This window comes from Lathamus discolor, chromosome W, assembly GCF_037157495.1.
Source record: "Lathamus discolor isolate bLatDis1 chromosome W, bLatDis1.hap1, whole genome shotgun sequence".
NCBI lineage: Eukaryota > Metazoa > Chordata > Aves > Psittaciformes > Psittacidae > Lathamus > Lathamus discolor.
In genome coordinates this window covers 20,838,344-20,851,360 of record NC_088908.1, presented here as the reverse complement: position 1 = coordinate 20,851,360, position 13,017 = coordinate 20,838,344, and the positions used below count along the sequence as shown (strand labels likewise).

Below are 13,017 nucleotides of genomic sequence, written 5' to 3'. Positions count from 1 at the left end.
ATGACAAAATATCTCTGAATCGGTCAAAGTGTCTGGCATGTACCTAAAAACTCTGGTTGGATCCTTTGGGTGAACAGCCCCACTTCTTCCATGTAGCAGAGTGAATCCTCTTTTTAAGGGAAGGGTTAACAATTCACTCCTTTGACCTAATTCACTTTTGCTCAAGTCCTTTTCTAGCACAAGAAAGGATTTATTACTTTCTGTTATCAAGCCTGTCCCAGCCTACATGTTCCCACATGGAAGTAGTAAGCTCTGTATTGATTTGTGAATGGCAGTTGCAGAAGGCAATGCATGGCTTTGGGACACACTTCTTAAAGAGAAATAGCCACATCCTTCTGCTATAGCTTGGGCACTGCCAGGCTGAAACCCGTCTGGTTTCTGTATGAAGGAGATGCTAGAACACTCTCAAAGGCATTTTGAACTGTCATACATTTTCTCCTTTGAGCCTATAAATTCTGTATGATCAGTTCCCAAGCATGCAGCAAAGGCCATTTCCTCTTATAGGCAGTTATAAAGATGGGCCATAAGGCTTGAAAACATAGTTGCCAATTTATTAGGACTGGCAGAAATTATTTTAATTTCTCAGCTTTTGTAGATTTAGACTGGTGAGTTTTGGTTTTGACCACTGGTAATGAAAAACTATGAATATTTCAAAGGACAGTAGTTGGGTGTTTGATACTTCATTTCAGTTCTCCTTTGCAAACACCATCAGGGACTGGTCCATATTGGAGCATGTCTGGTTTGGAGGCTGCAAAAGAAAAGCTGATAAGCTGGAGGTAGTCCAGTGAAGGACCACGAAGGTGTTTGGAAGCTGGAGCTCACAAGCCAGACAGGTTTGTTCAGACTACAGGAGAGAAGGCTTTGGGTGTGGGGGGAGCTAGCTGCAGACTCTTACTACTGAAGGGGGATCATTACATGGGTGGAAGTGTTAGAGCCTGTGCAGGGGTGTGCAGCAACAGGATAACAGGCAACAGGCACAGGTTGCAACAAGAGCAGTTCTTGCTGGGTAGAAGAAAAAACTGCTGACAACAGGAGCTGTTAACAAGGAGCAGGTAAGTCCTGTGTGTTGGGCCTGGTTGGCACAGTTTGATACAATTTCCGTTGCTGCAGGTATGAGAATTTGACTGGAAAAGGTGCTGAGCAATTCGTTCCAGGTTTGAAGTTAGCCCTGCTCTGAGCAGGGAATGGACTAGAAACCTCCAAAGGCCCCTCCCTACTTGGACTACTCCATGATTTCATGCAGTGTATGCATTGCACACATGGCAATTATGCATGCTTGGCAAAGGAGAACAAAATCTTAAACCAGTATTATCATCATTCCTATTGAATTCACTTGTATAAATATTTATAAGCATTCAGTTTTCACTATACAGTATTGTATTTTCCTGAAGATCTCTGGTTAGAAACAACAGCATTAAGAGCTACCTTGTCCCTGAAATATCAAAACATCAAAATAAAGGCATACAATCACTATAACATCCACTATTCTAATTTACTTGGGTCATTGAAGTATTTCTAACATGCTGTTCTGCAGAATCCAGGAAACCCTTCCTTACAACTTCTGCAATACAGCAACATAACACCAGCATGCTCTTGCTATTTTCACTAGTAGTACTGTAGAGGAAAAAAACACCTAAGACTTAACCAAGTTACTACTATTTCTATTTTTATACTGTACAACAACTACCCGTTGTTGTTTCTGAAGAACCAAACAAACTCCAGCTGATGTTTCACTTTCCAACAAAACCATATCAGTTCACTGGAAGCTTTGGTCTACTAAATAGACTGACTCAAAATAACTCACAGCTGACCTCTAAAATACACACACACACATATATATATATATATGAAGAGGCCCAGGCTCAAGTAGCAGTATTTCTAGGAAATAATTATGGGTCTTGCAGACTTGATCACTCACCTGTTAATGACCAGAAAGTTGTCCGAGTTTTAGAAGGTAGTAGGCAAAGATGCTTGATCAATGCAAGATGTGGTGAACAGGGAGAGACACTTGCCCATTAAACTACAAGTAGTTTTTTTCCAGCTTTTAGCAAAAAATTCTTATGCTTGAATTCTGCGAACAAGGAATAAGGCCTGTGTAATGACAACATCCTTAAACCTCTCCCTCCTTTCCATCTTTCTGGAAATTGCCATCACACAAAATTTACTAAGAACAAGCATTTTCAAATTCCGTAACTTCTGATATGGTTTGGTTTTGCTGCTTTTCTTTCCCTCAACTACAAATGATAATTTTGAACACAACATATGCAATCTGAAAGTTGCAATACTAAGAATGAAAAAATCCTTCTCTGATTATTACCATTCAGGAAAGAAAAAATAGTAGAGAAAAATATTGCACATGAAAATATAATAGAATTTAAAAAAATTAAGATAAAAATATCAAAGCACATTCAGTAACAGCAACAATTCTTAACTGGAAACAATTCTTAAAGCAAGGTTCTCCTAAGCCAATAAGGGTAAGCCTCAGAAGAAATCATATCACCATCTCAATCAGGATAGCAAATGAGAAAAACAGAAATGTGCAAATTTAAACATAACAATGACAGGAAGAGACAGGAAATATGCTGTCGTGGTTTAATCCCAGCCGGTAATTCAGCACCACGCAGCCATTCGCTCACTCCCTCCCTTCCTTCCCCCACTCCTGGAGGGATGGGGAGGAGAACTGAAAGAATGTAACTCCCACAGGTTGAGATAAGAACAGTCCAGTAACTAAGGTATAAACACAAACCACTACCTGCTACCACCAATAATAATAATAAGGGAAATAACGAGGGAAGAGAATACAACCACTCACCACCCCCTGACCGATACCCAGCCCAACCCAAGCAGTGATCTAACCCCTTCTGGGTAACTGTCCCCAGTTTATATAGTGGGCATGACATGCTGTGGTATGGAATACCTCTTTGGCTAGTTTGGGTCAGGTGTCCTGTCCCTGCTTCCTCCCGGCTTCCCCTCCTCCCTGGCAGAGCATGAGACTCAGAAAGTCCTTGGTCAGAGTAAACACTACTGAGCAGCAACTAAAAACAATCGGTGTCATAAGTGTTTTTCCCAGGCTGAAAGTCAAAACCACAGCACTGCACCAGCTACTAAGAAGGAGAAAAATGACTGCTACTGCTGACCTCAGTACATATGCCAAAAAATTAATCTAATACGATCATAAAGGAAAATTTAACGTATCAAAGTTCAGGGTTAGTTGTCTGCTTACATTTGTACTTCTTTTCTTAACAGTTTTCCTCATATGCCAATATGATAAGCCATTTCCTCAACCTTCATAAGGTTGGCATCAGCCCACCTCACAAGCATATCAAGGTCCCTCTGGATGGCATTCCTTCTCTCCAGCCTATCAACCAAACCACAGTTTGGTGTCATCAGCAAGCTTGCCGAGTTAATATTGGTCACATAAGAAAAAAAAAAAAAAGACTGTACCAAATACTTTAAAAAGTTATGAACATAACAGAGCAAAGCCTGATTACTTAAAGGACCTATCTGTTAAGTAACTTATCAAAAGAAAGATAAATAAATTCAGTTGCTTATGTTTTCTGCATTGCCATTTGTATCATGACATATTCAAAACAATACTAATCTTTCAGTCAGCATGAGCAGTAAGAAGAAACACAGGCTTTTGTTTTAGTAGAACCAAAGGTACCTCAAACCTATCCAGGCACAGATGGCACATAGTTTCAGAATTATGACTGTTTTACAAAACTGCATTAGTCCAGCAAAGAACTTAATCATAGGCTATGTCAATTTTAATACTACTCACAATCAGATACAGCCCCACTAGCAACAGAGTTCAATTAAGAATAGATACTACACATTAGGTAATGCACAAAGGAAAACACCCCTCCTATCCAAAAACTTTTAATTTGGTAAATCCTAAATGAGGCACAGGTTAACTAACAGACTGTAAGAAAATATTATTTTAAAATATCAGTTTGTATGTTGTTTCCCAAAAATAGTGTATTGCAATTCACTAGGCTTTGGCTTGGGGGTGGGGGGGTGTGTTTTGGGTTTGTTTAGATTTTAAAAAATAAAAAATAAAAAAAATCTTACTTTAAAAAAAAAAAAAAAAGAAAAGAAAAAATTGCCATATAATTGTCAGGATTTCTGCCACAACATGACTGAGACCTCTTGACTGGTCTGGTGGAAAAGGGCATTTCAAGACTCATAAAGCATAAGCTGTGTATGATACCTGACTAGACAAAGGGTGCAGATAAGGTAGAGGAAACATTAAAAGCTGCAAGGCTTTAGGTACCACCATCTTCTACACCATCTTACCATGTTTTAGCCACTTGCTCTTCAAGCTAGCAACTTGAAAAGCTGAGAAATTCTACTGCACAGGTTACCTGAATTACAGAGAAGAGTTACATGATTACTGTTAACATTAAGGTCTGCTCTTGTAACATCTATCTCAGTGTTTTAATACATTCAGATAGACAAATCTTAGTGGAGAAAAAAAAAAAAAGATAGCCTTTTTAGAAAACAGACTAAAAGGCAACTGACATCATACTACAATATTCAAATTCTGAAAAACTAGTTATTTAGGAATCAGAAGGGACATTTTTTGTTAAGAATCACAGCTCAACTGCCTGCCAGTTGGTTGAGTATTTTTCTGTCTGGTACTCAAATTGTTTTTAAAATTATACACTTGTTAGTTCTTTTTGTATTATATATAGAGACACAATATCACAAGCAGGACTAATGCTATCAAGTCCATCAAGAAAGCTTCTAGCCAATAATACCCCCCAGTACCTAAAAGAAGAATATTTTTTGTTTAGGTAAATTAAAGCTGTATTTACAGGCATGACTGGATGAGCAATATCAAAATGATGTTTAAGAGAAGAAGCATTCCATAATTAGAAAATTATTACAGGATTTCAGATTCCATGACTTTTTCTCAGTTAAACTCTTGCATTTGACAATCTATTTGGTAATATGATTTAAAACAGAGAATAAAATCCTACAGGAAACCAAGAGAGGGTGGAAGCAAGGACAGGTAGCTGCAGAGGAATATAGAGAAATCGTCTGAGCAGCCAAGGATCAGGTTAGGAAAGCTAAAGCCCTGATAAAATTAAACCTGGCCAGGGACATCAAGGAAGACAAGGAAAAATGCAGGGCCTCTCCAGAAGGAAGACAGGAAAGCTGGTTACACAGGACATGGAGAAGGCAGAGGTACACAATGGCTTTCATACTGGGTCTTCACTGGCAAGAGCTCCAGCCACATTGTGCAAATTGCATAAGGCAAAAGCACAGACTAGGAGAATGAAGAACCACCTGCTGTAGGAGAAGATCAGGTTCGAGAACATCTAAGGAACCTGAAGGTATACAGGGCCATAGGACCCGATGAGATGCATCCACAGGTCCTGAGAGATCTAGCAGATGAAGTTGCCAAGCCACTATCTGTCCATCATAGTTCAGAAATCATGGTACTCTGGTAAAGTTTCCACTGACTGGAAAAGGGGAAACATAGCCCCCATTTTTAAAAAAGGAAGACCCAGGGAACTATAGACCAGTCAGTATCACCTCAGTGTCCAGCAAAATCACAATTCAGATCCTCCTGGAAAATATACTAAGGCACATGGACAAAAGGGGTGATTGGTGACAGCCAACATGGCTTCACTAAGGGCAAATTGTGCCTGATAAATTTGGTGGCCTTCTATGATGGGGTCACAGCACTGGTAGATAAAGGAAGAAAAACTGACATCACCCACCTGGACTTGTGTAAAGTGTTTAACACTGTCAAACATGACATCCTTGTCTCTAAATTAGGGAGGCATGGATTTAACAGATGTACCACTCTGTGGATAAGGAACTGGCTGGATGGTCACACTCAGAGTTGCTGTCAGTGGCTTGATGTCCAGGTGAAGGCCCATGACAAGTGGCATTCCTCAGAAATAGGTGTTAGGACCTGCACTGTTTAACATCTTTGCTGGCATCATGGACTGTGACTGAGTATGCCCAAGTTTGCAAGTGTGGTACAGTCAACATACCAGAGTGAAGGAATGCCAGCTACAGGGACTTTGACAGGCTCAAGAGGTGGGCCAACACAAGCCTCATGAAGTTTAACAATGTGAAGTGCAAGGTCCTACTCCTGGGTCAGGGCAATCCCAGGCACAGCTACAGGTTGGGCAGAGAAGTGATTCAGAGCAGACCTGCAGAGAAGGACTTGGGGGTGCTGGTCAATGAGAAAATGAACATGAGCTGGCTTCAGTGTGCGCTTGCAGGCCAGAAAGCCAACCATATCCTGGGCTGCATCAAAAGGAGCGTGACCAGCAGGTCAAAGGAGGTGAGCCTGCCCTTCTACTCTGCTCTCATGAGACCCCACTTGGAGTACTGTGTACGGTTCTGGTGTCCTCAACATAAGAAGGACATGGAGCTGTTGGAGCAAGTCCAGAGGAGGGCTGTGAGGATGATCAGGGGACTGGAGCACCTCCTGTATGAAGGCAGGCTGAGAAAGTTGGGGCTTGTTCAGCCTGGAGAAGAGAAGGCTCAGGGGAGACCTTATAGCAACCTTCCAGCAACTCAAGGGGGCCAACAAGAAAGTTGGAAAGGGAATTTTTACAAGGGCATGTAGTGACAAGACAAGGGTAAACGGCTTTAACCTGAAAAAAAGGTAGATATAAAGGAAGAAAGTCTTTAGTAATTCTAATTCTACCTGTTCCATAATATACCCACAGCATATAGAGCATATTATCAGAACATAAAAAGTCATATGGGGGAGGAAAAGCTCAAGAACTTCTCTGTCCGATACAGATAGGGCATTTGAGCCTGTACTTCCTACATCCCAAAAGCAATGATCTGGCTAGGAACACATCTGCTACATGTCTGAACAGTCTTGCTTTCCTAACAGAGCCATAAAGCAGTTGGGCAACAAACAGACATCACAATGAAATAGTCTGACCACCAGGCTGCAGAGGTTTCCATTCAACAAGTTTACATCAACTGCAACAATTATCAGTTTAAGAGGCAGAATTTTAACCTTAACACCCAATAACCAATGCTTATGATACTCTCCAGGGTTGCTAGTTCCTGCTGAAAGTTAAGGGTAATATTTTGAAACTGTTTCCAGTATTGCAGGCAAGCCATTTAATTACTTGCAGATTTGGGTTACTATCTAGTTGTTGTCTCTGTTCTTCCTGATAAAATTTAAGAGATTTTGGTTTCTTCACAATGTGGAGGATGATTCTTTTCAATTTTTCAGGACAAGAAATCTATTCTTGTCCAGCTCTTGGCATGATCAAGACAGCCAAAACTGAAGAGATATTTAAGGCCATAAGTGAAAACCCATTCTATACTACTCAGGAAACCACTGTGAGAAACAATGAACCCAATATGTTGAAATGCAAGGCACTTGCAACCACAAATCAAGTCAAAGAAAACTTCATGAACTTCCCAAGTGCTGTAATGTAACTAAAAATCTCAAGAATAAAGCATTTTAAGTTACACAAGATTTACAAGCAATTTTCAAGCCTACTATTTGGCTCAGTTTCAGTCTTCCATCTGTAAAATGGAAATAATGTTTTATAGATGTGTTAAAAAAAATCTAATGTTTGTGCAGATATATGTTTTCAGACAATTCCTAAAAATGAATAAATTAAAACATTTCAGTATTCATGAAAGATTCAGATGGTATACAGCAAGTAATAAAGCAGCAGGCTGTACACTGAATGACAAAGAAAAGCAAATATATGGACTAAGTTATAACAGTATACTAGTCAGCTACCATTTCCTATACACTGTATGAAGTACTGAATTGAGGCAACTAGAATAAGGGGGAAATACAGTAATATAGTTAAAGGCCCAGTGTATTGAGAAATGGACTGGATTACATTTGTTTACACAATCTTAGTCTGACATTTCCTTATCCAAGTCCCTGACTTTGCTGCCTAGCATTTCTTTTTTTAACGCTGTTCCTGTATGTCTACATATATGCACTCCTTCAAGTCAAGCCACAGCAGTAATCTGAAAAATGAAAAAATGAAAATATCTACCCACATAAAGAATTTTGAGATCTCTAATCGGAAAACCACTTAGAACCAACTGATATGCATACCAAAAGCCATAAAAATAAACTTTTCTGTAATTTTTTCCTTACTTCGAGTTTAACATAAAAAAATGTTTTTCAATGATGGTTTGGAGATTTTTTTATTTAATTGTGCAAACCAAGTATTCACCTTCAAGTACAGTATCAACAACATACAATTGGGTCAAAACCCTTTCTCCCTTCCCTTTTGCTAGTGAGATTTTCCATGGTGAACAGTAGGGACAAGAAACAAGACACAAATCATAGATCCCGCACAATCTCCATGAACACAATTTTCTCACTCCTGTGGTGCAGCACATGTTAATATAAAGCACTTCTCTCTCATGTACTTTGGAGGTCAGGATCAGCTATGAAGAAGTATAGCATGTAATACTAATTAAAACACAAATATAAATGAATTATATTAAAGGCTTTTAGCATACAAGCCTTTAATGATTATCATATCAAAAGGACTTCCTTTTTTGATTATTAAAAAGGATATTATACAGGGTTATTAGCAATAATACACACGTATCACCAACTTAAAGCATTTGCTTGTAGGTAGGTGTTTATGTGCAACTGAGTGCTCATTACTGCTGATGATTCAAAAATCAGAAGCTAACCTAACCTGTACTACTTCTACTAAAGGCATATGAAAGGCAAGACTGGAAATAAGCAGCATGATACTGAAATGGACAGTTTTTTCAAGTGTTAAGTATTTCTAGTGATGTGTTTTGTGACACCAAATAGCTGTTCTAACACTGGATGATCCACCACACACCTACCAGACACCAAACTTACAACTCATTTTTCCAATTAAGTATGCCCATAATTACTGTCAACATGTCCCCACATTGATGAGTATTATATACTCCTTTAGAATTCCTTCTGAATTTGAAGACTTAATTTCCTACATACAGATATTCAGAATAGAAATGTTTTTCCTTCTAGTTACTAGCATTTGTCCACTAAATTTGCATTTCTTGTGCAATAGTTATGAAGTATATGTTAATATAAATTTAATATCATGACTTTGTAGTACAATACACAGAAGTACCACACTTTCCACTGAACACACTGAAAATTGCAGTAGGAAACTTGTTATACCAATTCCTGACTCAAATCAATTCACACTTGGGACTTTTTCATCTAACATCCTTCAAAATATAGTTTATTATAGAGGAATATATAAATGAAACATTTAATCTTAAGTCTGTATCACCTTAATTATCATACAAACACAAGAAACAGTCATTCCCTTGGGTTAGAACCATCTATTGTCTTGATTCTGCAAGAAGAGTCATATGAACATTAGTATACATGGAACTCAAACATGCAATGAGGTTGCAGAGTATGTGTACTGTTATGTAGAACACACATCTGCAAAAGGTTTTAGCAGTATAATTTTGCTTCTTTGATCCCGTTTTGTTTCTCCTAAATCAACATGTAAAAAAAATGTTTTTAAACAGTATAAAAATAGCTTAAAGGTAGCAAAATCTAAAAATAAATAAAACCTGTACACAAGAAGCAAATTCAAAATGTGCAAGGTAGTCAAAAGCAAAAAATAATTATTTTCCTTTTCAGTTAAAATTATTGTTACAACTAAGACCTTAAGAATAATTAATTTTGTATTTCTATAACAGGAATAAAAACTACATCCTCCTTAAGCAGCTAGCTCTTGTGATAAACAGTGGACCAGTATGAACTCCTAACACTAAGGAAAAAGGAGTAAAGTGACAGTCCTGCTTCCCATACACTCTTAAGTGTGCTAAAAAGACAATCTAAACCAAACATAATCTTCTACACATTGCCACATTGAGTATTTCTATATGCTAAATATAATTTCCAAGACAGACATTTATAACTACATAAACTGTGATAAAGCAACTAATTCAGGATCAAATACGGCTCAGAACAAACCAAAAAAAAAACTCATTATAAAAAGGCAGCACCTTAAATTTCTTTCTATAAATATACCTAGTTTTCATACCAGAAAAGTACATGCTTTCTGATTTAAGAAAAAAAAAAAAGTACCATAAACAGAACCCTGGCAAGATAAACTTGATGGGAACTACAGAACTACAGAAGCTTATTTCCTGATCATATCTGGTATATTTCAAGTAAACCTCATAAAATGAAAAATAAGTCAGAGAAGTTCACTACTGTTAGCTTAACAAACCCATTTTTGTTAAAACAAGAGCTGTTTGAAACAGATAATGAAAGAGACGCTAGAGCTAATGTTGCTTCCTGATGACAAAAACTACACATGAACTACAACTACTTCTGCGCAGTCCTTTCTTTCCTGTAAAGCAGTTACACTCAGCCTCTACGCATGATACGGACCAAAAGAAAACAGCTCAACTACACGCAGAGATTGTGACGGAGACAACTAGTGGCTCCCTTTGCAAGCACAAAGTTTAAAAATAAAAACCTGCTTTTTTGAAGTGTAAACAGTTCCTCTCCATTCATAGGCTCGAGGACCTTTTGCAAACAGTGTCTAACAGGACCAGGCAGCACAAAGACAAGAATGTGAGATTTGTGGGAGGGAGGAAGGGATTGGGGCTCAGCAGGATCTTCAGGCTTTTTAAAATTCAAACTGCTCACTGACCAATACAAAACACGAACACGTTAGTGACTACGCGGATTTACGGTATTAATAACACGCCTTCTATGCAACAGCTATATTTGCTTCACCCTTTTAAACATGTATCAAGGCAGAGACATGTTAGCACAATTTATAAGACTCTAAACACAATATACCAGAAAGTTACTTTATTAGATACACTAACCACTTATTATTACAACAGGTCTGCCTGAACAACTAAAAACCTACTGAAAAATAGATTACATAATATTGATACTTGCTTGCGATTTACAAGTTTCTTTTCTATATGAAAGATCAAACTTGGTATCTTAAAATTTCCCTCAATTATGTAATTTCTGTAGGAGCATTTTTATTAGTTCACAGGGTGTTTGTCCACCTCAAGTTCTAATAGCACTCTCAACTCTACCACACAGTAAATATTAGATTTACTTTACTGTAAATAAGCTACCACTTACAAATAAAGACCTGACACTCAATCAGCCATCATTTACAAAACACATTTGACCTGTTAAAATGACACAATCATGAACGCAGCCAATAACAACCTCAGGATCTCAAACCGATATACCCTGACAAAGGATGACACTTCTTAAGCATTCTTCACTTTTCAATTAAATTTACTCTTGGTTCTCACTCAGGATAAGACCTCATCATCACCTTGGCCCCTGAAATGTCATAAACAGCACTTTACACGACTCCTCTCCCATTTTATTTGTTGAAAGTATAAAACAGTATTTCATATGAATTTAGTACATACTCCTATAAAGTATACAACACATGAACGCTGAGACCGTGTAGAGTACCTGACACAATATGCTTGTCTATCTGTATTTCTTGGGTCTGCAGGTGCCTGTATTGTGCCAAATCATCCCACAAACAGTATATTTATGGTATAAATATAAAGTGATTAACACTAATCAATTACTATATTATTTAGAAATTAATCCTCTGCACATTATAAATCCATGTGCATTCCAAACTTTTGAATGTTCAGAACAGAGCTAGTTAGAAAGAGAAGATAATAGCAATGAGAGATGGTATTTTTGTTTCTGGGTATTGTACATTGTCTCTCTTCCCCTACTCCTCCATTTACTCCTTCCCCACTTCATAGAGCTGTCTGAGCTGAGACCTTCCTTCCTTGCCCTGGTAAAGTTGTAAATATGGCAAAAGAATCAATGCACATTTGTGACTAATTGCATTGCTTCCCCCTCCTCCTGCCCCTCTCCGGGTTGAGGCCTGTCACTAAGAAGCCACTTCGCCTTTCTAATCCCCAAGCTAGAGTAAAAGCGCTGGCCAGCGGGCCTGCGCTCTCCACCGGGCCTAGGCCTCCCGGCAGCCCGTGAAGAACCAATTTCCTCCACCAAACTCAAACGAGCAGGAAGGAGGGCTGCAAAATAAATACTTCTGGTTGCCACTTATTCCCCTCTATCGCGGATAACAGCTAATTCCCTCTGCTCCCGGTAGTGCTAGGCCGCCTGGGCTGGGAGGCCCAACCTGCTGCTGAAGAGGGCAGGGAGAGGAAGGGGAGACGTGAAGGAGAATTACCTGAGCAAATAGGCGCCTGAATCCAACGAAAATCCAAGAAAGAGAAATCCGCCCCCTCCCTTCTTAGAAGGGCCGCTGCCGCTATTAGGCCGCCGCCACCGCGGAGCAGAAGGGAAGATAATATAACAACAGTAATCCAGGCCGGGAGGGGGGCTGGCTCTTCTTCCGTCTCCTCAGTGCAGCAAACATGTAGAGCCGGGCCGTAAGCAGCCGAAACAAATCCCTTCCTCCTGAGCCTGCTTCACAACATTAACTCGGATCGGGCCGGGCCGGGCCGGGCCGAACCGAACCAGTTCCGAAACACACTCCGAGTCCCTGGGGGAAGGGGGAGAGCAGATACCAAGGGGCCGCCGCTCCCTCTGTATAAAAGAGTGCAGGAGGGTGGGAGAGGCGGCAGCCCCTGTGAATCGGTACCGAGCTGGATTGGGGGGGGGGGGGGGGGGGCGGGCGGTGGGGAGGGGAGGGGAGGTGGAGAAGGGGAAGAAGAAGAAGAAAAAAGAAGAGGAGGAGAAAGGAAAGGGTCTTCTGTTTCTGTCTCTCTCGCTCCCTCTCAGAACAAAATGCCGACCGGAAGTGCAGCTACAGGAATAACTCCCTCCACCAGCGCCAAACATCAACAGGCTCCACCTTCTTACTCAAACCGCGTCGCTTCCGCCGTTGTTACTGCGTTGTTTTATGGCAGCTGGAGTAACTCCTTCTGCCTTGCCTTGCATGGCAACTGTGGGCACAATTGAGTCTTTACCGTATAGCTGTCTTTCCCCTACCTCTTCAGCTACTGCCTGAGTTTCTTTTCTCTCCCGTTTTGGTGTGCGGAAGAAGACCGAAG

The 13,017-nt window shown here is 39.7% G+C and overlaps 1 protein-coding gene across 3 annotated transcripts in view; it reads right to left on the bottom strand.

The window, feature by feature from the left end:
* The window catches only part of LOC136004505 (nipped-B-like protein), a 198,838-nt gene extending 186,072 nt beyond the window's left edge, over positions 1–12,766 (bottom strand). For all 3 annotated transcript variants that reach the window (XM_065661044.1, XM_065661047.1, XM_065661046.1), the window contains exon 1: positions 12,192–12,766. The gene's annotated coding sequence lies outside the window, so the exon portion shown is untranslated. The remainder of the gene's footprint in view (positions 1–12,191) is intronic.
* Positions 12,767–13,017: the final 251 nt, after the last annotated feature.